General features: G+C 41.5%; 1 long non-coding RNA gene across 1 annotated transcript; it reads left to right on the forward strand.

The window, feature by feature from the left end:
- The first annotated feature begins 12,980 nt into the window (after positions 1 to 12,980).
- Positions 12,981 to 18,744, forward strand: LOC142374541 (uncharacterized). The gene is made up of 3 exons (XR_012768739.1): positions 12,981 to 13,086; positions 18,236 to 18,454; positions 18,584 to 18,744. It is a non-coding gene; the product is annotated as an uncharacterized LOC142374541 (long non-coding RNA).
- Positions 18,745 to 26,468: the final 7,724 nt, after the last annotated feature.

The raw sequence follows: 26,468 nt of genomic DNA on the forward strand, positions 1-26,468 counted from the left end.
TTTACATAAAATAAAAGCATTGCAGCAGGGAGTGCAAGAAGCATTAAAAATACATAAAAGAATATAAAGAGAAACAAATAAAATCATTTAAATGAATTTAAAAACATATTTTGTTAAAGTAGCTCTCAGAGGGAAAAAGGTTGGAGACCCCTGCTGTAGGCTATATCGCCTAGCACAAATAACACCCCATGCATTTCTTTTTTTAAATCAAACAATCGTTTTTATTGCATTTTTCTTTTTTTTTTCTTTTAATGCTTCAGTAGCCGAGGATCAGACCGCCAAGGTCCCCGCCTTCGGCTGTGCCCGACCGAGCCCCACGGGCACAGACCCGGCCACCAGGCGCTCGCCGGCGGGCCCCACCCCTGGGCCTGGCTCCAGGGGGAGGCCCCGGTGACCCGCGTCCGGGCAAGGGAACACGGTGTCCAAACATAGTGTTCATCATAGGGGTTTTGTGAGCTGTTCTTTGTCTGGTCCCTCATCTAGGGTCTGTTTGCCATGGGTGACCCTACCAGGGGCTTAAAGCCCCAGACAACATAGCTCCCAGACTCATTGGGGCACGCAAACCCCCCCACCACGGTAAGGTGACAGCTCACGGGGAGGAAGTGGAGGAGTGGAGGAGTTCAAGTATCTCGGGGTCTTGTTCACGAGTGAGGGACGAATGGAGCAGGAGATTGACAGACGGATCGGTGCGGCGTCTGCAGTGATAAGGGCTCTGCACCGGCCCGTCATGGTGAAGAAGGAGCTGAGCCAGAAGGCGAAGCTCTCGATTTACCAGTCAATCTATGTTCCTATCCTCACCTATGGTCACGAGCTGTGGGTAGTGACCGAAAGAACGAGATCGCGAATACAAGCGGCCGAAATGAGTTTCCTCCACAGGGTGTCTGGGCTCTCCCTCAGAGATAGGGTGAGAAGCTCGGTCATCCGGGAGGGGCTCGGAGTAGAACCGCTGCTCCTCCGCATCGAGAGGAGTCAGATGAGGTGGCTCGGGCATCTAGTGAGAATGCCTCCTGGACGCCTCCCCGGTGAGGTGTTCCGGGCCCGTCCCACTGGGAGGAGGCCCCGGGGAAGACCCAGGACACGTTGGAGAGACTATGTTTCTCGGCTGGCCTGGGAACGCCTCGGGGTCCCCCAAGAAGAGCTGGAGGAAGTGCCCGGGGACAGGGACGTCTGGGTCTCTTTGCTCAAGCTGCTGCCCCCGCGACCCGATCCCCGGACCAGCGGAAGATGATGGATGGATGGATGGATGGATTCTTTTAATGCGCAAAGCTATCTCCTGCAGTGGCCGTCGTCCAGATCCCCCCGCCCGGTCTGGAGTGTAGCGCAGCCACTTCTGCACAGCTTGTGCGAATTCATGTATTTGCAGTACTCAGTCGTTGAGTCAGGGCATCTAAAATAAAAAAAAACAAGCAAAAAATACATTTGAGTTTAGCATAGCAGACTTCTGCCAGTGAAGGATATAAGCATATAGGCCATGTAGACAGAAACACTATGTGTGTGTGTGTGTGTGGGGGGGGGGGGGTAGCTATCTTTCCCTCTCAAACATAGACATAGAATATCCTATCCATATTTTAAGATGAAGCTTATTAAACTGAGGACTTGCTTATTTGACGATGTGGATTAATGATCTGAAAAAAGAGAAAAAGTAAATCACAATGTCAGTAAACAGCAATTTAATTCTGAATCAATAAACCACTAATTAGAAAAAAACGACGAGAAGATAGTGACAGCCACTATCCAGGCATCACGCAAGCTGACGTGTTGCTAGCGCATGCTAACTTATTCATCCAGACAACATTGAATTCACGTCAATCTTCTGATAGTTGTGTAGCTTATTCAATCGTTTTATTAGACACCTTGCCTCTTTGATCGCTGATCATAGCTAAAGGTAGAGCAAGGATATGCAGATATACTGTAACACCCCTTGCTGGGAAATAAACCGATGAATAAAGCATTGCTAGCTAACTGACTATTTCGTCAGGGTGTTTGAAGCCTGCAGTTAACTTGCTTTTGACAACTTGCAGTGTTGTTGATCGGAGGAATTCTGCTTGATTTATAACAGAATGCTATGACAGTATCTGCCAATGCACCATGCAAACTATACATTTAACTGTGTAGTGCAGTTCAGCATTCAAAAGATTAAATCAAAGTGCTTTCTTACCTGAAATTGATTCCGAAATTAATGGGATGGGGTGCAGAACTGCCGGTCTACCACATGATGGTCTCCCGGTCAACTATAAATCCATGACCAGTGTTGCCAGATTGAGCGATTTCCGCCCAATCACGTTCCAAAACCCGCCCACTTCAGCAAAAAAACCGCTCAACAACATTTTTCACATGAAAACATTTAATATTTGAATAATACTTAAATTCTGAAACATATTACTCATTAACCACATGACAAGCATCATTCACAGTGTTACAAAGTTTTTTTTTGTTTGTTTGTTTTTCATATCAATATAATGCAGGAGGACGTCCTAAAGTATGGATTGCACCTGTCCCGCAAGATCCGTCCAAGGCACGGTGCAAATATTGCAAAAGCGAGATCCGGACTGTATTTGGCCTTCAATCAGTTTTTGGCAGGTGAAAACTGATTGTAACTGCCACATTTCTATTTCTACATGTTTTCTGTATTTTTATATTCATTTTGCGAAGCGCCACTAGAGGGCGCTATGATGTCAGATTGTGCTTGTGCTGAGTAGCAATAAGTCAAGAAGAAGCGATCTCGAAAGGTAAAAGAAAAGGAAAAGTTTAAGAAACGAAGTAAGCCAAGCAAAATAAGAAGAAAGCCTAATTCCTTATGTGGTACTCAGCCAACGAGGTATTTTGTCGGTTTTATGTTGTAGAAGTAGTTTTATTTGCCAACTGTCTTTTATTTCAAGCAAGCTAATTGTTGTCCTCTCTGTGTTTTTAGTTTTCACGGTGTGTTTATGATTCTATAACAAGATGGATACAATAAATTGCATCAGTTGGGAAACCACTTGTGTCTGTCGGTACCTGGAGGAATTACTGTGAAAACTCGACTGATCTGCGCTGGTTGAGAGCATGTGGGGCGTCATGATCCAAGGAGCAGTAGCCTCATCAGAGCGTGATCAGCGCGTGCACAGTGTGGAGTCGTGAAGGTACACTTGAGTCAGGAGCGCATGGGACGAAAAGCATGCGGTTTGAGGAGCAACATTTAAAGACATGGTTGGTAATCCTGTTCAGAAACACATTTTGTAATACTGGGTGAAATGGTCCGTCTATCCTGAGAGAAATCTATACAAGATGTATTTAGAAAAAGGGACGAAAATAATCAGACCTCTGTGGCAGCTGCAGGACTGAGAAAAAGCTGACCAATCCAAGATCAGCGTCCCGCTGATCTCGGATTGGTCGCCTACAAAAAACCAATCAGATGCCTCTGCTTTCTGCCTACACCCCCTCTGCCGGCTCCCTGCTCCATGTGCGCACGCGGTTCTACCGGCTTTGGATGAAGCACTGATGGAATGGGGAGGGGGGGGTGGAGCTTAGAGGAGGGGACACTTTCGAATCTTGCTAGCTCTCTTGCTAGCTCTCTAGGATTACCTACCATAGCTTTAAGATAACTTGGACATTCAAAAGTTAAGAGTTGGTTCAAGTAAAAGGTACAAGTTTAAAAGTTGACTAATTAAAGCTGCGGTCGGCAACTTTTTTTTTGTCATATTAGCTTGAACTGTCATGGGATTCTGGAAGTAGAATATTAAATAGGCCGTTTAGGAAAAATCCCGAATTCTGTAGCTCCCTCTGAAGCCTGTAATCATGCTTGCAAAAACCGAGCGCTCCCGGCTGTTTTTAACCAATCAAGTTAGGCCCATTTCAGACCAGGGCGGCAAAGCGTGGCGGAACGGAAGCGATTTTCACCGGCGGAGGTGAAAATACATGGAAACAGATCTGTCTTTGCACACCGACGCGGCGGTAGTCGGGCGGTAGCGGCGCGGAGACGCCTCCGTCCCGCGCTGCTTTTGGAAAATAGAACTCGAGCGGAATTTGGACGGCAGCGGCCGGCGGTGTCTCGTTGAAATGAATGGGGAAATTAAACCAGCTATGTATTCATGTCTTCGAACTTTTTATTGAAACGGTGATGACCACCCACCGGTTTTAAGGAGCGCTGCTGCTCTTCTTCTGTCGAAGTAAACACGCTGAAATGAAGTTATCAACAATAATAAACCAATAATGTAAAACTTCACTGCGGAGTTATAAAATAGTCAACTCGGAGAGGCAAAGACAAAACTTATCCATTTTACTGAACAAGTCTCTGGTGATAACTGTCGGCGTTTTCAACAGTGGCCAGATAGCTTCTGTCTCAGAGACACCTCCCCCAACCCCCTCTTAGAAAACAACAACGAGCAACTTGTAGGCCTAAAGCTACTATTATTATTATTATTATTATTATTTTATTATTATTATTGTTATTGTTATTGCATCTATATGCGCAGTTAAATACATAGTCTGTGGGATTTGGAGACAGGGCTGGAGCGGAACTACCGCGGCCGCGGACTGTCCGGTGTGAAAAGCCAAGTTGAACACACCGCCTGATAACCGGCGTAAGACTGCCGTCGTTTCGCTGCCGCCACGCCACGCTCTGGTCTGAAATCGGCCTTAGGGTGGAGGAATCCTACCTGTCAATCACAGCTTGTGCACACGCTGCTGAGTGTGAGTCTGCCCCAGCTTGTGTGCGCTCACACTGGTGTGAACTCACGTGCACAACCTCGTCCACAGAGGGGGAGTGGTTTGGGGGGCGATTCGGAGCTTGTTAGAGGTTGGGGGAGGGACCTGAAAGTTGTATCAGTTCGAATTTTCCGACTTTAGACTCGGAATTTTGAAAACCTGCCGACTGCAGCTTTAAACTGTGAGTAAAATAAGGTCCCTAGTTTTCTGTTTCCAAGCTAATCCCAAGTTTTAAGTTTAAAGGAACATACTGTAAGTGTAGGCAATAATATTTTTGTTTCATATTTAGACTTTGGTAACAGTTGAATTAATGCTGTATACTGTTTGAACAGTTTGGAATGTGATTAAGTAACATTTTGAAATTATTTTGGGAATAGTTAAGTTGACATAACAACTCTTTAAGTTACATTTATTCTTTATTAAGCTGGTTTTAGTTGAAGATAACTGTCAGTTTACTTTGGATGTAATTCACTTTAGTGACGAGTTAAGTTACAAGCCACAACTATGACTGAGCCAAGTGACTTCTCAGTTGACCCTGACGTTAGTACAGACCCTCAGTTGCAGTCTGAAGAAGAACAAGCTACTGTTCCTAAGGAACAGCAAGAGCAAACACAACTAAGAAGAGGTCAGAGAGTGAAAACGCTCACAGAAAAAGGAAAAGAAATGCAGGAAGAGAGGATTCAAGGACTCCAGCAAAGATTTAACTATAATTTTGAAAAGTGGAGAACACATGCCAAATCATCCAAGCAACCCCTCTCTCAATCAGACACATTAAGTGAAGACTTACTTAAAGACATTATTGGTGATGTTACAGGTCTTTGTGCAGATGTTACAAAGGTGTATGAAGAGTTCCGCAAGCTTACCCCTCCAGATCAAGCAACACGCCGCAAAGTAGATCTATGTGTGGAGATCTCAAACTTCATTGTCAAGAAAGCGACTGATCGATTGGATGGGAATGAAGAAGAGGAGCAAGATTGGCCAGATGCAGGCTCCCTCTTTCAGACAACAAACAGCAAGTTGAGCTTCTTTAACACAAGTAGAAAAACATCTGAGCATTCAAGCAGATCCTCTGGTAAACATCGGGAAGCAGCAGCAGAAGCAGCTGCAAGTGAAGCTGTTCTCATAGTGTTACAAGAACAAGAAAGGGAGCAGCAAGAAATTACAATGCTTGAAGCAAAAGTCAGGAAAAAAGCCGTAGAACTAGATGCATTGGTCAGACAAAGGCGCTTAGAGAGGGAAGCAGAGGAAATCAAGCTTAGGATGCAACGAGAAGCCGATGAAGTTAAGTTGAAAGCTTAGCAAGAGGAAGAGTATGCAGAGCTACAGAGAGCTCTAGAAGAAAAGAAAAGAAAGATTCGGCACCTGGAAATGGTTAAAGATCTTAAAGCAGCACAAGCGAGAATGCAGGTGTATGACCAGACAAGTGTTAAAGAGGAGGACAAAGTAGGTGTAACAAAGATCAACACAGAAGTTAAAGGAGATACACATGTACGTTTCTCATCTCTACTTGAACAAGCAGCACCACAAGCTATTGCCACACCTCCAATTGATGGTACATCAGAGCTTGTTAAAGTGCTAGCAAGTGCACTAAGTGCAAGCCGCATTCCTGTTGCTGAACCTGCAATGTTTAATGGGGATCCCATAAGATACAGCGACTGGAAACATTTATTTGTAACAGGCTGCGGCTACACGAAAACGTTTTTCACTGTAAACGATACTTTTTCTTATCGTTTCGCTGTCGCGGCCACACGGAGCCGGCGTTCCCACTACCCCAAAACGATAGTTTTTGAAAACGGGTTCCAGAGTGGGAAAGTTTGAAAACGGCCTCGTTTCGTTTCCATTGTTACAGCTAAAACGTTTTTGCGTCAGTCACACGTTGACGCTGGGTGCCAATTTTAACACTTCTCTATTGTCTCACAGCGTGGCGTGACACAGTGGCGTGTGTACTGCATCGTTTCATCGTTTTCGTCTGGACAGCAGCGCGTTTCCGTGTGGTCGCAAGAATTTTCGAACCCGTTTTCAAAAAAAACCTCGTTTCGTTTTCGTGTAGCCGTAGCCTTATTGATCAAAAGAACATCCCGGATAAGGAGAAAATATTCTACCTTAGGAGATATGTGAGTGGACAAGCTAGGAGTGCACTTGAAGGATACTTCCTGCTCGGAACAGAATCTGCATACGCTGCTGCGTGGAAGATTTTAGATGAAAGATACGGAAACTCATTCACAATTGCAAAAGCTTACAGAGATAAGTTACAAGCATGGCCAAAGTTGACCTCAAAGGATAGTTTTGAGCTCAGAGACTTTGCAGATTTTTTGCATAGTTGTGAAGCGGCAATGATTCATCTCAAGTCCTTAGAGATTCTTAACGACTGCAATGAGAACAGAAAGATTCTTTCCAAGCTTCCAGATTGGCTCGCTGCTAGCTGGAACTGCAAGGTATGGAAATAGAAGAACAAACGAGTCAGTTTCCCACTTTTAGCCAATTTGTTGCATTTCTAACAAGAGAAGCTAAGATTGCATGTAATCCGGTTACGTCACTGCAATCACTGAAGCAAGGTGAGTCTGATAAAGCAGAAAAGCCGAAGCCCACAAGACAATGGCAAATTGGAGCTAAAACACTGATGACAACGTCCCAAGAAAAAACACAGCTAACACGTATATATTGTGTAAAAAACCCAAGCATAGTCTACACAAATGCAGAAGTTTTCTGGAGAAAGCTGTGGCTGTGGCATGTTCATTCAGTCAGAAAGGTTGTGTTTTGGTTGTCTTAAATCAAGTCACTATTCAAAGAACTGTACCAACCGCAACATTTCTGAGAAGTGCAGCAAGAGGCATCCTACTTGTCTTCATGAAGATAGAGTCAAAATTAAGAATGGAAATAAACATCCTGATAAGTCTAACACAAATACTGAACCAAGTCAGAACAATGAAGCTCAAGAACAAGTTACAGTCTCAGCTACAACAAACAGAGTTGTAAGCAAAGAAAACAATACACAAACAGCTGCGATCATTCCTGTGTGGCTGTCATCTTCAGCAAACCCCAAAGAAGTCCTTGTATAGGCCTTACTGGACTTGCAAAGTGACACTACCTTTGTACTCAGTGAAGTTGCTGACTCATTTGAAACAACCCAAGAACCTGTCAGACTAGAGTTATCTACTATGTCTTCTCAGACCACAGTTGTTCAGTCTTGCAGACTTCAAAATCTCCAAGTTCGTGGCTTTAACTTAAGTAAGAGGATAACTCTACCTCCAACTTATACAAGAGAGTTTATTCCAGCCAACAAAGCTCACATCCCAACTAACGAAACGGCTAAAGACTGGTCACATTTGGAACACCTACAATCGGAAATCGCACCTTTGCAAGATTGTGAAGTAGGACTGTTGATTGGATACAACTGCTCACAAGCTCTACTTCCAAGAGAGATTGTCTCAGGCAAAGAAGACGAACCGTATGCTCAGCGCACAGATCTCGGTTGGAGCATCGTCGGGCAAAGTAATCCCTGTTTGAACTACGGAGATGCAATTGGAATCAGTCACCACATTATTGTCAAGAGTGTCATTCCAGAACTCAAGCCTTTCGTAATGCTTCAGAAAAGTGTTCATTATGTAAACAGAACAAAGGTGAGAGATGTCACTCCTTCAGATATTGTCAAGGCGCTTGAAGCAGACTTCTCTGAAAAGGCCGTAGATGACAATCCTGTTTCACAAGAAGATTTGAAGTTTCTCACCAAACTTAGAGAGAACATCAAGAGAAATGAAAGGGGTCACTATGAGATGCCATTACCATTTCGAGATGGCAGACCGAAGCTACCTGACAACAAAATATGTGCAATACATCGTTTGAAGTGTCTGGAAAAGAGGCTTAAGAAAGACAAAACATATTACAGTGACTACACAAACTTTCGCAAGAGGTGACGCAGAAAAGATCCCTGATGAAGAAATAGACAATAATCCTGCATGGTACATTCCACACCATGGGGTTTATCACCCACATAAACCAGGAAAGATCAGAGTTGTATTTGATGCCTCCGCCAAGTACCAAGACACCTCTCTCAATGACCATCTGTTAACCGGTCCTGACCTGACGAACACGTTGGTGGGTGTTCTTTGTCGTTTTCGCAAAAGTTCTGTCGCATTCATGTGTGATATAGAGCGAATGTTTCACCAATTCCACGTCACAAAAGCAGATCAGGATTATTTAAGGTTGCTTTGGTGGGAGAAGGGAGATTTGGAAGTGACACCATCAGTCTATCGGATGAAAGTTCATCTTTTTGGTGCAGCGTCTTCTCCGGGCTGTGCCAACTTCGGTTTGAAACACCTTGCGGCCCAAGGTGAAGATAGATTTCCAGAGAACGCAATACGCTTCATACAGAGAAACTTTTATGTTGACGATGGCTTGGCAAGCGTTTCTACTGAGAGCGAAGCTATTCAACTTATCAAAGACTCAAGAGAGCTGTGCTCTACAGGGAAGTTAAGACTTCACAAGTTTGTGTCCAATAGTGAGAGTGTTATGTCCACTATTCCAGTTGAAGAGCTTGCCACAGTTAAAGATCTGGATATGTCTCTTAGTTCGCCACGCATTGAAAGAGCCCTTGGAGTAGAATGGTGCGTCACATCAGACACATTCAAATTCAGAGTTCAAGTCAAGTCAAACCCATTGACAAGAAGGGGAGTACTTTCCACCGTAGCCTCTATTTATGATCCTTTTGGCTTTATTGCACCGTTTGTTCTCGTAGGCAAGCAGATTCTTCAGCAAATGTGCCGGGATAAGGTAGGCTGGGATCAAGAGCTTCCAGAGCACTTAAGACCCCAGTGGGAGTCATGGATCAAAGATCTTTCCAATTTAGCTGACTTACAGATTCAAAGATGTTTTGTTCCGTGTGATTTTGGAGAAGTCAAAAGCTATGAGTTACATCACTTTGCAGACGCCAGCGTCAATGGATATGGTGCATGTACTTACATGCGAGTCATTAGCCAAAAAGATCAGGTTCATTGTTGTTTAGTAATGGCCAAGTCAAGAATCACACCTTCTAGTGTCACAACTATCCCTCGACTCGAGCTCTCAGCAGCAGTTGTTGCCGTTAGAGTCAGTGATCTACTCAAAACAGAGCTTGAAATCTCAGACATACAAGAGTTCTTCTGGACAGACTCAACTGTCGTTCTCGGCTACATTAATAATGATGCCAGAAGATTTCAAGTGTTTATTGCTAACCGCATTCAAAGAATCAAATCAAGCACACAACCAGAGCAATGGGCGCATGTTACATCAGAGCACAACCCTGCAGACCACACTTCTAGAGGTTTAACAGCAGAACGACTAAAGTCATCTGATTGGTTCACAGGACCAGCCTTTCTCCGGGAAAGGAACCTACCCGATAGAGATATCAAGGTGGGAGAGACCAAGGAAAATGACCCAGAACTTCGCAAAGTTTTTGTGTGTACAACCAATGCCAAAGAAGAGCTAACTATTCTTGACAGATTTGAGAAGTTCTCAGAATGGTCAAGACTGATAAGAGCACTTGCAATCTTGAGAAAAAGGGTCAAGGAATTTAAGGGTGAAATGCAGAAGAGTAAAGAAAGTACACGTTTAGAAGAGAGAAAAGAAACAGAACTGTTTGTCATTAAACTTGTTCAACAGAAAGCTTTTGCTGAAGTAATAAAGAGTCTGAAATCAAAGAAAACTGTTTCCAAGACCAACGACCATAAACTGTACAAGCTAAGTCCTTTTCTGGACGAAGAAGGAGTACTCAGAGTTGGCGGACGTTTGAGTCAAGCAGTGTTACATCCACACGTGAAGCATCCAGCAATACTCCCCAAGGACAGTCATATTTCAACTTTATTGATAAGACATTTTCACTCTAAGGTTAAGCACCAAGGTCGTGGAATGACTATGAATGAACTGCGAGCTAACGGTTGGTGGATCCTTGGAAGGAGCCGTGCAGTTTCATCATACATCTTCAAGTGTGTCAAGTGTCGCAAGTACAGACGGAAAACAGAGTCTCAAAGCATGGGAGATTTACCAGTAGATCGGACAGAGCCTACACCACCCTTCACCTATGTAGGCATGGATTGTTTTGGTCCGATTTTCATCAAAAATGGACGGAAAGAGCTCAAAAGGTATGGACTCATACTTACATGTCTATGTTCATGAGCCATACATATTGAAGTAGTAGACGACTTAAGCACAGACGCATTCCTCAATGCTTTGCGAGCGTTTATTGCAATCAGAGGTAATGTTCGGCAACTAAGATGTGACAGGGGAACCAATTTTGTTGGTGCCCAGAGAGAGTTTGCTAATCTATTGAAGGATATGGATCAGAAAAAGGTGAAATTACTTGGATGTGAATTTCTCATGAATACTCCATCAGCAAGCCACATGGGCGGAGTCTGGGAAAGGCAGATAAGGACCATCCGTAGTATTCTTTCAGCTGTTCTTGACCATTCAGTGAAGAAACTCGACACTACATCTTTGAGAACCTTGTTGTACGAAGTCATGGCGATTATCAATAGTAGGCCACTTTCTGTGGAATATTTGAATGATCCAACAGGCCCTGAACCATTGACACCGAACCACATCCTAACCATGAAGTCAACCATTGTTCAACCTCCACCAGGAGAGTTCACAAAAGAAGATTTGTATCTTCAAAAAAGATGAGAAGAGTGCAATATTTGGCCAACGAGTTTTGGATCCGTTGGAGGAAAGAATATTTGCTCAACTTGCAACCAAGACAGAAGTGGAATGCGCACAGAAGAGATCTGCAGATAAATGATATAGTGCTTCTACAAGAAGATCTTGCACCACGCAACGAATGAAAGCTAGCTAAGATCACAGCTGTCTATCCTGGACCAGACAATAAAGTGAGAAAGGTCAGACTTTTAGTTGGTGACAGGACATATGACAAAACTGACAAACCAGTGAAAACGGTTTCATTGGAACGACCTATACATAAAGTTATTGTTTTGATAGAAGCAGAGTAAATTTATTTTATTCATTTTTACTGTTCAGACTATGTGTCAGTTTGAGTTTGTGTTATGGAAATCCCACTGTGAAGAGTGTTTGATTTGGTGGGAGTGTAACTGCCACATTTCTATTTCTACATGTTTTCTGTATTTTTATATTCATTTTGCGAAGCGCCACTAGAGGGCGCTGTGATGTCAGATTGTGCTTGTGCTGAGTAGCAATAAGTAAAGAAGAAGCGATCTCGAAAGGTAAAAGAAAAGGAAAAGTTTAAGAAACGAAGTAAGCCAAGCAAAATAAGAAGAAAGCCTAATTCCTTATGTGGTACTCAGCCAACGAGGTATTTTGTCGGTTTTATGTTGTAGAAGTAGTTTTATTTGCCAACTGTCTTTTATTTCAAGCAAGCTAATTGTTGTCCTCTCTGTGTTTTTAGTTTTCACGGTGTGTTTATGATTCTATAACAAGATGGATACAATAAATTGCATCAGTTGGGAAACCACTTGTGTCTGTCGGTACCTACACTGATTGATAACTGCAAAACGCATCATGGGAAGCAAATACTATGAAGAGCCCAGATCAGATAAAAAACAATGTAGTCACGAGGATCGTTGCAAAAGTTATCATATCTTTATTGAAAATCCACCAATAGCCTAAATCATATTCATTACAGTCTAATTTCCAAAGACAGGGCTCTACAAAGTCATCAGATATACCGAGCACAGATACATGTTTATCACGTAATTGTCTTTACGTGATAAACGTCAATCTTTCGAAGCTATAATTAGGTCTACATTACAATGCAGTTGTATGTATCTGCATAGCCTATGATCGCTTAATCCAGAGAAAAGCAGACGGTTTTGCGCTACCGCTCAACGGGCTGGTGTGCGCGCTCCCGCGGCGGCAAATCAGATTCTGGCAGACAATCATTTTTTGGCACAACACCTGTCCTCAACCACTATATGACTGTTCAACCAGCTACGGCATATCTGCCGCCAGGCATGGGGTGATAATCGGGCGTACCGGGCATTTGCCCGGTGGGCCGACGTGCTATTTGGGCCGGCAGATCCGACATGTATATTAATAATATGTATTATTATTTTTATTATTAGGCTGTTATATATCTTCATCGTCATATCTGCATAATGCATGAAGAAAAATAAAATCAGCAGCGAGTCTGTTCCGATCAACCGGCCCTTACGACAGGCAACTGCAGGCCATTGGTTATCATCACTGACAGTCTAAAAAAGAGCCAATCATGAAATAGAGAAACACCTTCACTCTCCGTGTGGAACTTTGTGCAGCGGTGTTCACTTAGTGATGGATTGGAAACGCAAGGGAGGCGCAGAGAAACTGCGCGACAAAAAAAAGCGCAAACTTCAAACGGAAGCTGCAAAATGTGTCAAACTTATTGACATGTTCGGAACAGCAGGCCCTTCATCTGCTCCGGTGAGTGATGTCAAATATGTTGGTGGTGGTGGTTGTAGTGGAGGCGACGGCGAATCGAGCAGTGAACATGTCAATGCAGCTGCTGCTGTATTAGAACCTGCGGTAAGCTGGACAGTTTTTAGAGCCCCAAACTATGTAATGATAGGTGTGGGGATATAGCCATCTCTAGGCTACGCAGCAGCACTTGCGTTTTACTAGACACACAGTGAAGAACTTAACCGGCTAGCGTATGGCGTGATAATTGTGCCACCAGGTTGAGCGCGCAGTGACACTGATTTGAGGGCACAGATCTATCTGAAGGAACAATAATTTTAAGCGTGTGTGTATGAATCTCACACAAGCTCGCTCATAGGTGCTCGGACACGCGCTCAACTCTGACAAACTGCTCGCTCGAACGGCTCACTCTGCTCGCGCTCGGCTCTATCTCTCTGCTGCTCGCGGCTCTGTCTCTGCGCTCGCAACTCTGTTAGTTGTATGTAAATGAGCCACGCCACCAGCCAATCAGTGCAGAGTCTGCAGTGCAGACTCAATTGAACTTCTACCATCACCCTAAAGGAATTAAACTAGATGTTATATTTTTTTGTCAAACCAGTAACCATTACAGATTAAACCAATAACACAATTGATCAGTTTAAAGTTTAAAAGTTTAAAAAAACCCACTGTGGGTCAGCTGCTATAGTTCATAACTTACTAGGTAAAAACAACCTCTTCAATACTTCAAACATTTAATTTTCTAAGCTGGTGTAGTTTTATTTTTCTACCGTTTTAGATTTTGATCAAATCAAAATCAAATCAAGTTTATTTGTAGCACATTTCATGTACAAAACAATTCAAAGTGCTTTACATAAAATAAAAGCATTGCAGCAGGGAGTGGAAGAAGCATTAAAAATACATAAAAGAATATAAAGAGAAACAAATAAAAAAGTTGATGTTAGGTTTCTTTCTCTAAAATATTTGTGACACCCTACAACAGTAATCAGAAGGCTAACTAGCTAGCACCCAACTACACCAGTTTTAACATGATTATTACAATTCTTCCTCTTTATTTTTTTATTATTTATCACACAAATACCAGTCTGTGAAAACTACCAGTCTGTGATTGGCTGGTGGCGTGGCTCATTTACATACAACTAACAGAGTTGCGAGCGCAGAGACAGAGCCGCGAGCGAGCAGAGAGATAGAGCAGAGCGCGAGCAGAGTGAGCCGTTCGAGCGAGCAGTTTGTCAGAGTTGAGCGCGTGTCCGAGCACCTATGAGCAAGCGTGTGTGGGATTCATACGCACACGCTTAAAATTATTGTTCCTTCAGATAGATCTGTGCCCTCAAATCAGTGTCACTGCGCGCTCAACCTGGTGGCACAAAGATCACGCCATACTAGCGTTACTAGTAGAAATACACGGAGACCGTCTCTCTTTGGCTGAACACACTCACGCTCACTGCTGAGTCAGCCGTTTATTCAACATAATATACATGGTGGTGGCGCTGACGTCACTACGTCATATATACCTTAAAGCCTGATTCTTACTCGGCGCAACCTCGCTTTGACCCATTCTTACTAGCTGGTCGCAAATGGCGCAAACGGTCACGTGACCCAAAATTCCGCCACGCCCCCAGTCGCAAGCTAAAAAATCCTCGCGCGTCGCAAGGTCGCGCACACAACTTTTTTTCTGACTTCGCGCGAGCTCAACCGGAAACAGCTGACCAAGAGAAAGGAAACATGAACACTGCAGAGACCGCGGTGACCGAGAGGGTGCGCCTCTACAAACATCTGTACGACACGTCTATGAAGTTACACTGGGACAACGTTGTCCCAAAGGACAACGTTTGACAAAGTTCGTCTTGTTGCAAAGGACGAACATTCCACCTTCTCTTCTGTTTTTGCCGCAGCCGCTTAGCTCTGAGATACATATACAGTTCTACACCCAGAGTAAATTCATTCCGCATCAGATGTGCCAGCCTCTGCTGACGTGACACCACAGGTGGCATTGTGTATGCTTTCTTCGAATGCTTTTCTTCGTCCGGTTCTTCAGCTTGTTTCCTCAACAGTGACGCCCGCTGGTCTGGAGAGAACTGCAAATGTGACGCATACTCGGCGCAAACTGCGCTTATGAGCTGAAGGAACTGTGAAGGGGCTGGCGCTTTCGATGACGTCATTAATGGTTCTCGAGCCAGAACAGTTGCGCGGTTGCGCCGAGTAAGAATCAGGCTTAACACTCCCACTCAGACATGTTTATAGCTCTCTCTACTGTATAGTGGAAACCAAAAACAAAATTACAAAACTAATTTGTACTGTGCTCAGTTACAGTATAACTCGTAAAACAAAACCATTTCACATACTGGCAGTTCTGAAAACCTAAATTAAAGAAAAATACATTCTTTACTTCATTTCTTCTGCCAGCTATCATTACTCTCCAAACAAATAACCCATGAATTTCTCAAATTTGACCTTTGACATTGTAATTACATCAGCTACCATGTCTGCAGAAGGACAGTAAACAACATTAATTTTTCCCTCTGTGTGTGCAGACGGTACAAAATGATATTTTATATCCACATGCTTGCTTCTCTGTCTGCATACTGGGTTCTTGGATAACGCTATCGCCCCCTGGTTGTCTTCAAAGAGTTTGACTGGTAAATGCTGATTACTACCATCTATTCCTTTCAGTAGTTGAACAAGGTACATGCTCTCCAGAGTAGCTGCTGCTAGAGCCATGTACTCTGCTTCACAGCTAGATAGCGCCACTGTTGGCTGCTTCCTGCTCTTCCATGAGATTACTGCACCAGTTAAGCTGAAACAATATCCAGTGGTGCTTCTCCTGTCATTTTTGTCATTTGCCCAATCAGCGTCACTAAAACCTTCAAGCTGTAAGCTTTTCTCACATTTCCTGTAGTGTAATTCCTGATCCATAGTACCCTTTAAATACCTCAGTAAGTGTTTTGCAGCAGTCCAATGCTGTTGCTTTGGTTCTGCCAGGTGTTGTGATAGTTTACTAACTATCCAAGGCCCAATCCCATTTCACCCCTTACCCCTTCCCCTCCGTTTTGCGCGTTCACGTGTAGGGGTAGGGGTGTCCCAATTCACCTTAAGACCGAGGGGTAGGGCTAGGGGAAGGGCTTTGTAGCCCTTCAAACGGAGGGGTTCGACCAGGCAGACTCCGTTCGAAGGGGTATGATATATTTCCCAGAGTAAATGCGATTACCGTGAGAACGCGAGTCTTTTTAAAAATGGCGGAAGCAAAGAAAGCACCACACAAATGTAAGTAGCTCTATTTGTTTGCCATAATTTAACTGTTTTAATCGTTTTAGGTTGTGATAACTGGTGTATTGTGTGAGTTTAACATGGTGGCAATGTGTAGTTGTTTTCCAGAGATGGGGACTCGAGTCACTGTGACTTGGACTCGAGTCGACTCGAGTCTCTGTTTTGATGACTTGTGACTTGACTTGACATAAAATAAAAGACTTGAGACTTGACTCGGACTTGGAAGTTAAAGATTCGGGACTTGACTTGACTTGAGACACGATGACTTGAATTATTTGAGTGTTATTCCGTTCATGTTTTCAGTTTGAATATAAAATTTAGAAATTAATTTAAAAAACAATATCGATTACCCAGTAGGAGCGCAGGCTGAGAATGGCGTCTTGATTGGATCGCTACCCTGTCAATCAGTCATGCCCTCTCGTACCTTGTACGCATCAACATGTCAGCGGGAGGGGGACCAAGAGTCATCGTCTTCGGCTTTCATAATTTCAACATTGACAGCAAAAGACGGAAGTGTACAGCGCGGCTACTTTTTCCGGCTCCATGCCGAAAATGTCCAGCACCGCAGCACGCTGTACACTCCTCGCCTCATCCCAGATGTGTAATGTGTTCACAGCCCAAGTCTCGAGAACCTGCTTTCTCAAAAAAAAATCCAAGAGTTCATTAGACACCTTGACCAAGAGCTGCTGTCCCGTGCCGAACAGCTCCAAAGTTTACCGGCCAGCTCCCAGAATGCCTCGAAGTCCGCCGCGTCCGTGTTTGGTCAGATGAAAACACTTTCTTCGGCATGAAGACGTGGCGTGAATGTGCAAGGATCTGACCCCGTGCATGGGGAAATCTGGAAACTAAATACTGTGGAGGGTGATTGGTGAGTGCAGCTGATGCGGAAAACACAGGTGAAGGAAGTGAAGCTGATGGCAGGGCAGGAGAAAGACTGAGGTGGCATAGCATGGCAAAAACTAAAAACAAGACCTAATGCTAAAACTTAACGAAACTAAGACATGAACCACTAAAACATGTTAAAACTAAGAACTTAAACAGACACTAAAAATGTGGCAAAAACCCACAGACATGACATTTTTCTAAGAACAATAAGCTAATAATCAGTTTTTTGTTGTGTGTTTAGAGCTCTGGTGTCTCAAGATGATACAGATCAAACATACAGATGTTTCTGATGCTCTATACTGTAGTATGTTTTTTCTTTCAGATGATTTTTATGTTTGGCTTTTTTCTTGTTAGGCAACTAAAATACTAAACTAGTGGCAGAAGTGAGGCAGAAGTGACCCTGTTTAGATTGAAAGCCATCAATAAATAATTTTATGAAGTCATTTCTGTTTTGTTTGATTCCATTATGTATTTTTACTGATGACCAGTAATTACAATGCAAATCCAAATTATTGTCATATTTTTTAAACAGGTTGGACACATTGGACAATGATGTTTACTGACAGTTACTTATATCTTGTCTTTTCACTTTATTAAGATCAGATTCTGCGGGTAAAATTGCAATAATAAGGTGACTTGACTTGGACTTGACTTGACCTGTTACAGGACTTGACTTGACTTGACTTGCCCAAGAAAAAATGACTTGGGACTTACTTGAGACTTGAAAGCTAAGACTTGAGACTTACTTGAGACTTGCACATGTGTGACTTGGTCCCATCTCTGTTGTTTTCTGCTATAAACATACATGGGAAAAGTCGCTATTTTACATGGAGTAATCGGTCAATGCATGTGAAGGTGCTGCGAAAGAGTTGTCGTTTTTAATATTGTAATATGAGTATTTACAAGCAATGTAGTTGGTTAACCATAGAGAAGTTCCTTTTGAGTGACATGAGCGTCATTTCGCTACCTATTATCACAAGTATTTATATACGTGACTGATTCACAGGGACTCAAGCACAAACAAAGAGCCTGATCAGGTTTAGCGCCGAAAACGAAGATCGGTTTCTAAAGTCGTCCCCATCCCCAAAAAGAAGTAGGAAGTCCAATCCCATAATGGATTACCTGATACAGGAGAGCCTGAAGGAGCAGAAGCGCCACGAGGAGATGGAGCAGAAAACGGAGCGCTTTTTAATTCTGTTTGAGCGCATGATAGACAAACTTTACGGTGAGTTGATGTGCCATGCACCTATTGTACACACAGCTACCACTACCGCATTCTGAAACACCTTTTTTTCATTTTTTACAATGGATGAAAGTGCATGCTATAATGTCATGTCGTGTCTTGTTCCCCCAGAACATCACTGAGCCCAGCACCTCCGATGTGCCATGCACCTTCGCTGTTCCTGCTCCGGTCACCCCACCATCTCGTTCTCGATGATTGCACTGTTGCCCGTTTATGTTCATATTGTTTATATTCATACTGTTTATTGTCCATATTTGCACCACACACTTTACAGCAGACACTTTAAGCTGTTATTTCTGAAAATAACCTGCCTTACCAGTCTGTAATGTGAGCCTAATAAAAGAAATTAAGGACAAAAGGTTTGTGAGCATGATTATCACATCAACATCATATGAACGACTGGAACGGATATTGGTATGAAGAGATTTATTATACAAGGGATAACAAAAAAATTGGGGTACATGTTGTGGTCCAATCGGCAATAGTTTGTAGGATGACCCGTCTGCTGGAAAGAAAAACATGGAAAGATCAGGCTTTCATCCTCCCAAACCAACACATTGATAGCACACACAATGCAGTGCATTTATTTATGTCATCAAATCTGAACCTGGTACAAAGACAACCGCTTCAAAAACACATGAGCTGCATGTTTATCCCAAACGGAACGAGGCGAGTAACAAAGGCTAAACGTTAGCTTATGCTTTCAGCTAGGTTAGCCAGGTTAGGATACTACTCAAATCTGCAAATCCAACGAGACAAGCAAATTGTTTCTATATTACACGATATCACAAATGTACAGTTAGAAGCACTTTCAAACACACACACACATTATCATATTCACACGCCGGCTCTGGAAGCTACCAGCTGCTCACTCACACGCGTTATTTGCATTAATTTCTCATTCTACATACCGTAACAAGATCCAGCAATGCTCCCAGATGTCGAAGACGCCTTCGCCTGATGGCACTCCGTCGATTCGACGCAGATATTTCTAAAAATATCCGAATAGCCCAGGACAGCGCGAACACCATAGCAGCATACATGTTTGTTTACGTCTGGCTAAAGCTGCTGCTTTTGGTTACGTAACAACTGACTGCGCGGACTTATTACGTTCGTGAGTGTGAAGGGCTGTCCCAATTCGAAGGGGTGACATTTCTACGCCTACCCCTCGCCCCTTCAATCGAAGGCCCAAGGGGTAGGACAATATTACTGGGCATGTATTGTTGTAATGTTTTAAATACTTGAACGCAGTTTTTCTAGAGAAGATAATTGCTTTGTATATGTGATTATCGTCCATCGACTCTTTTGGGCTTTCACATGCGCGAGTGTACAACTAACCGGTGAGTTACATGCTGTTTATAAAGTTGTTTTGTAACGTCCCCATGCCAGTAATGTGAGAACCATGCATATGGTTTTGATGGTAAGGCTTGTGACTTTATTGTCGGATGGTTTATAAAGTGGTGTGACGTTTCTGCTGTGTGCAAGTTGTTGTTTTACGTGGAAGGGTTAGCGCTTGTCCCTTAGCCACCACGTATTAGCCTCGCATGACAGGCTGAGCGAACAGCGCTATCTCCACACAGGGAGCGCAGATTTGCACCTGTCTGTGTCCTACTATCAGTATTTGACAACCTCTAGCAATGGAAATGCGCTTCAAATGCCCCGGAGTTCCCCTTTAAGAAAGAAGGGGGAGAAATAATGTTCCTCCAAGAAACTCATTTAAATACAGGTGAACATGCTAAAACGGAAAAATTGGCTAATGCACAGGTGTTCTACTCCTCCCACTCAACATCTAAAAAATTAAATGTATAAGGGACAAAGAAGGAAGATATGTGGTAGTAATAGGAAAGCTAGAAGAACATTGTCTAACACTAATTAATGTATATAATCCTCCAGGAAAAGGGGATGGACTTTTGAAAAGAGTATTACAATTGTTAATGTTGGAGGCACAAGGACTTATAATTATGGGCGGGGACTTTAACTTGGTTATGAATCCGAAAATAGATACCCAGAGTAGGACGAAACATAAGTCAGAAAAAGCTGCAGACATACTCCGAAAAGCTAAAACGGACATAGGTCTATTGGTTTTTGGCTTTGTTTATACCCTTGTGAGAAAGCTTTTACTTTCTACTCTGATGCACATAAGGTCTTTTCAAGATTAGATTACTTTTTTATGTACAAAAACGATATTGCAAGAGTCTGCAAGTGTGAAATATTGCCTATAACAATAACCGATCACGCCCCGGTCGTAATGGAATTGAATATGGATGTAGATAAAGGGGAAACACTTTGGAGACTGAATAATTCATTATAGGGAAATCCGCACTTAAAAGAAAAACTGGCGAGCAAAATCAAGTCCTTCTTAGAGTTAAATGATAATGGTGAAGTAACGGACATAGTATTATGGGAAGCTGCCAAGGCAACAGTTTGAGGAGAAATAATTGCACTTTCCTCCTGGGAAATAAAACAAAAAGAAAAAACTAAGATCAACTTAGAAAAGAAGATAGGAGTTCTGCAAAAAGAATATAAACTTAGTAAGACAACAGAGGTATATACACAATTATGCGCCACTAAAAAACGACTTAAATCATTAGAATTAATGGAGATTGAAAAAAACCTAATGCCCTGTAAACAAAGTTATTTTGACAATAGTCCTATTTCCTTGAAAAAACTGGCATTTAAGTTAAAGAAACAACAAGAAAGATCTATGGTAGCCACTATTAACCCTGTAAAGCCTGAACCATGAAATAATTCCCAGAAAATTCTGATTCTTTGAAAATTGACTCTATTAGACCTTCTGACAAAAAATAAAAAAAATACAAACATTTGCATATATGATTTTTAATTTGTATCACTTTTGATACATCAGGTCTTTTTGTGAAATTTAATGCTCAGTTTTTTCTTTTTTAAACTATCAAAAACATATACAACAAACATGTTGTACCCCATTAAACTTCATAACATAAAAAAGTAAACATAGAAAATAACTTTTTAATCACGCAGCAATGAAAAACCCAACAATTAAGCCGACGTTTAGGTTCTTTGGTTTATTTTTTTTAGTTCACAGCCTCTATTTAGTGTAATGGTAGGCATGAAAACAATTTCTTTCCTTGTTCAGGCACAGATGGACCTTGCATTTGTCACAGTAGACATGGGAGAAGTGATTGCCTGTGCAGTGCTTTCATCTCTGCCGGGTTTCCCATGTTGGGAAATGATCAATGCGATCCTTTCTCACAAAAATACAATATAGATTATGAATTTCTACTCTAAATAAACCTAACTATGTCATTTAAACCTTCAAATAATTTTCTTAAATAATAAATAGACTGTATGTTGCTTTATGGAATGCATAATGTATGAAATGCAATAAAATGACAATTGACAGATTTTCAAATAAATTACTTTATCTACCTGCTGTATCTATTTTGATACACACATTTTCAACACGGTTTTACTATAAAATAAGTAATGAAATATGAGGTAGTTTTAGATTGCATCAATGCTGTAACTGTTCCTATTGAAGTTTCAGTAAAAAATGTAGGTTTTTCTTACCTTAACTTTTTAAAAATTTCCAAAATGTTCATGTGAAAATTGATGTGGGTGACTGACTGACAGCTGCCATTTTGGATGTCCCAAGTGAAGAACCTCAGGTGCATGTATAACTGGACCCTGGTGGATGATCTGATCATTGCATGTATCTGATTGAATACATTAGGTTTTTCAGGTGGAAAAAAATCACAGTGAGGATGTAGAGGTCTCAAAAAGCCCTGTATCAAATATGGTACAAATGGCGATATAGGGTTAAGGATAAAAAAGGTATTTACAAGAGGGGAAAATTAAATATTGCATCTGGTTTCAGAGAATATTACCAAGATCTGTACACCCCAGAAATACAGGTGGAAAATAAAGACATTCAAAACTTCCTGGACACGTTACAGCTTCCAGTAGTAACTGATGATCAGAACGAAGAGTTAACACAGCAAATAACGGAAATAGAAATAGTGAAGGTCATAAAGAATGGGAAAACCGGGAGAAGCCCGGGCAGTGATTGGTACACGTATGAATTTTATAAGGAGTTTCAAGGGTTGTTAACACCTATTTTGTGTAGAGTTTTCAATACGATTCTGGAAATAGGTTTCTGGCCCAGCACCTGGAACTCAGCGATAATTTCTGTGTTGTATAAGGAAGGTAAAGACCCTGAATCTTGCTCTTCATATAGGCCTATATCTCTTTTAAATGTTGACCAAAAAATATTCACAGCTATAATAGCAAAGAGATTGTCAAATATAATGCCTAGTATAATTAACTTGGACCAAACAGGATTTGTGAAAGACAGATTGTTAAGTGATAATATCCACCGCACTTTTAATGTTATAGACTATGCCTTAAAAAGTAAATTACCCATGTTAACTATAACACTTGACACAGAAAAGGTGTTCGACAGAATTTTTTGGCCCTTCTTAGTAGAGATCTGCAAGAAGTTTAGGTTTAATCAGACATTTGTTAATTTAATTAGAGGAATGTATAAACATCCACAGGCCAGAGTGAGAGTTAACGGAACACTATCAGATCCATTCACAATAAAGAGAGGAACCAAACAGGGCGACCCATTGTCACCACAATTATTTGCTCTATGCATAGAGCCATTAGCTGAAAGAATCAGACAGAATGCAGAGGTGAGAGGGGTTTATGTTGGGGAGGAGGAACATAAAATTGCATTGTTTGCAGATGACATAATTCTATATTTGACAAGTGTTTACAAGTCCCTGCCAGCCCTGTTGGGTGAAATAACATCATATAGTAATGTATCAGGATACAAGTTGAACTTAAATAAAACTGAAGTGATGCAAATAGGCTGCCAATTAGAAAACCAGTTCAAAAATAATTATAACTTCAAATGGGACCAAAACAGCATAAAGTAACCTGGAACCAATTTTACCAATGCAACTTTGGAATACTGGAAAAGTCTGTTAAACAAGACCTACATAAGCCCTTTTTCCATCAACGACATGATTCGCTTTAATTTGATGCGCATCAAGAAGTTAGTGCGATACATGTGATGGAAAAACAGTTAAATCGCTAGAACGCCTGTTTTGTCGCATTAAATCAATTCGCTCGAAATAGGTGGTTCAGGGCTAAGTTGTATCGCTACAGAAGTGATGGAAAAGGTTAATGCGATTCAGACTAGCCACGCATGCGCAGATGGTATTGGTAAAGCGTGAGGATTCGAATGTTGTTGTTGAGCCGCTCAGCCGCCCCATTTCACCTATACTGTCGGTATCAAAACAGCAGCAACAACTAGTAACAACAATGTCCGATGATAAAAGAAACAACTGGTCGAGAGCAGAGACTCTGCTTTTTTTAAACACAATTCGGGAGGTCCTGAAGCAGCATAATTAATTCTCGCCTCGCTCTCATCGATGAGAGCGAGGCGAGAATTAATTATGCTGCGGATCCTGCGGATGAAGGATCCTCCTTAAATTTCTGACGGCTATTATAAGCTGACATAGCAGCACTAGCAGCATGTTTAGTCCTATCCTACGGTCCATAACTCTAAATAAGTAACTAGCCTAATAAATAAAACGAAAGCCGGTGGTGAAAAGGTATGTAGCCTTGAAAGTTATAGCAACTGTTATAACAGGAGGCTGACAATAACAGCGCGAGCAATTAAATTCCCGCTACCGAGCATTCTAATTCGCTACAATTCGCCACTTTTGTAATGGAAAATCATCTGGTCGAGTCAGAATAATGCGCATCACCACGTTCCGGTGATGTCATTTTATTTCGCTAGAATCGTCCTGTTTGATGGAAAACCAACCGAACGCATCTTATATCGCAACAAAGTAATGCGATATAACTTTTAATTCGCTACAGAATCTGATGGAAAAAGGGCTATAGGTGGAAAAATGTACCTCTTACGTTAATGGAAAAGATTAGTACAATAAAAAGGAATGTTTTACCACGATTTTTATTTTATTTCAAAATATACCACTTTATATACCACCCACAAGTTTCAAATACTGGGATAGCTTATTGAGAAGATTTTTATGGGATGAAAAGAAGCCAAGAGTTAAACTTAAAATTTTGCAACAGAAGAGAAGGGAAGGGGGGCTTGCGTTACCAAATTTAATTAACTACCATTATGCAGCACAGGTTAAATTAATTGTAACTATGTTGAACAAAGGACTGTGCCCAAAATGGAAAAAAATGTAGACATCTTTGGTTGGTAACTTAAACAAACTTTTCACCACAAAGCAGATTAAAACAAATAACTCTGTAGTAAATAATACTGTTAAAACTTGGAGAATAATATGTAAGAGTATAAAAATCAATGAAGGAGATCTGACTTGTTTAAGAGAAATACAGAATGACCCAGATTTTACTCCAAATAAACTGGATAATGCCTTTAAGAACTGGGGGAATAAAGGCCTCATTATGCATAGCCAAATGTTCAGTGACACTGGAGTAGATTCATTTGAAAATATAGCGAGAGTATATCAGCTTCAAAACAATCAATTCTATCGGTATCTGCAGCTCAGGAATTACCTTAATGAAAAAGTTCAGCTAAAAACTTCTCAAGATTTACATTTACTAATACAATTCATGGCCAGAAAATGCCAGAGCGAGAACACTCAACGCGCAACTGGACAAATATATAACATTCTACATGAATACGGGGCTGTAAAGTTAGATCACATTAAGGACAAGTGGGAGCAGGATTTGAACAAAACCATTAGTGAAGAGGAATGGAAAAGGTGTCTGAAAGATACCAACACCTATACAAGATCCCCCTACTGGCAGGAGTATGCCTGGAAGATAAATATTATATACTTCTTAACACCATCAATAATAGGTAAATACGCACAAACCAATACCAGCTGCTGGAGGGAATGTGGTGTAAACTACGCTGATTATACACATATATTTTACTCTTGTGATAAACTTGACAAATATTGGCAAGCAGTTCAACATCTTATGCGAGAAAAACTAAGTAAGGAAGTGTCAATACAACAACATTATGCTATTTTGGGCATAATACCAGAAGGACTGGAAAAGGAAAACCTCTACCTGTTTTGGGTCTTTAGAATAGCAGCACCTAAACAAATAACAAGAAATTGGAAAAAAATACAACCACCGAGTACAGATAAGTGGTTGGAAAGTATAGAAGAAATGAGAAATACGGAAAGAATAATGTATAGACTTAATAATAAAGAAAATGTATACGACAAAAAATGGGCCCTTTACAATGAGGAGCCATCTTAAACCACCCTCATGAGAAATTAATACTCAATACTCAATTCATATTTATGCATACCCTCTGCAGTGTATTTTGGTTAAATTGGTTACTTAAGTTTTTTTTGTTTGTTTGTTTGTTTTTTTACTTTAGATTAATTGTTATTGTTATTTTGTTTACGGGGGTTTAGACATGAGTGTGTTTGTATATAGATGGGTGAATGCATGTGTGTGAGTGTGTGTGTGTATGTGAGGGGGGGGGTGTTAGAAAGAAGGGGAGGGATGGGGGATTGTGAGTGCATGTGGATGCATTTATGCTGATGAGAATGTGGGTGTATGTGTGGATAGATGAACATATGCTGATGCATTTATATGGGTGTGAATGTGGGCGTATGGATGTATGTATGCTTGGAGATAGGAGGGGAAGAGGGGTTAGAAGGGCGGGAGAGTTTAAGAGTACATGTACATTAAAATGAAGAGGAATACTGCTAAGCACAGGTTAAACTGCATACATAGGTGCATGCATTGTATTGGTACATATTTATGTTTGTTTGTTTTTTGTTTTTGTTCAATGTATTTAATGCATATTTTACTATTATTATGATGATTAGTACTTATTTTTTGTTTATTTATTTGTTTATCATGACAATGACTCATATGTATTTTATTTAGTCTATTTCACGGGTGGGGAAGGTGAAATGCACATAAGGGGAGAAAAAAATGAGAAAATGTGTTCACAAATGAATTATCATGACTGTTTGTGAAG

The sequence above is a fragment of the Odontesthes bonariensis genome, chromosome 23 (assembly GCF_027942865.1).
Source record: "Odontesthes bonariensis isolate fOdoBon6 chromosome 23, fOdoBon6.hap1, whole genome shotgun sequence".
In the NCBI taxonomy this organism is placed as follows: domain Eukaryota; kingdom Metazoa; phylum Chordata; class Actinopteri; order Atheriniformes; family Atherinopsidae; genus Odontesthes; species Odontesthes bonariensis.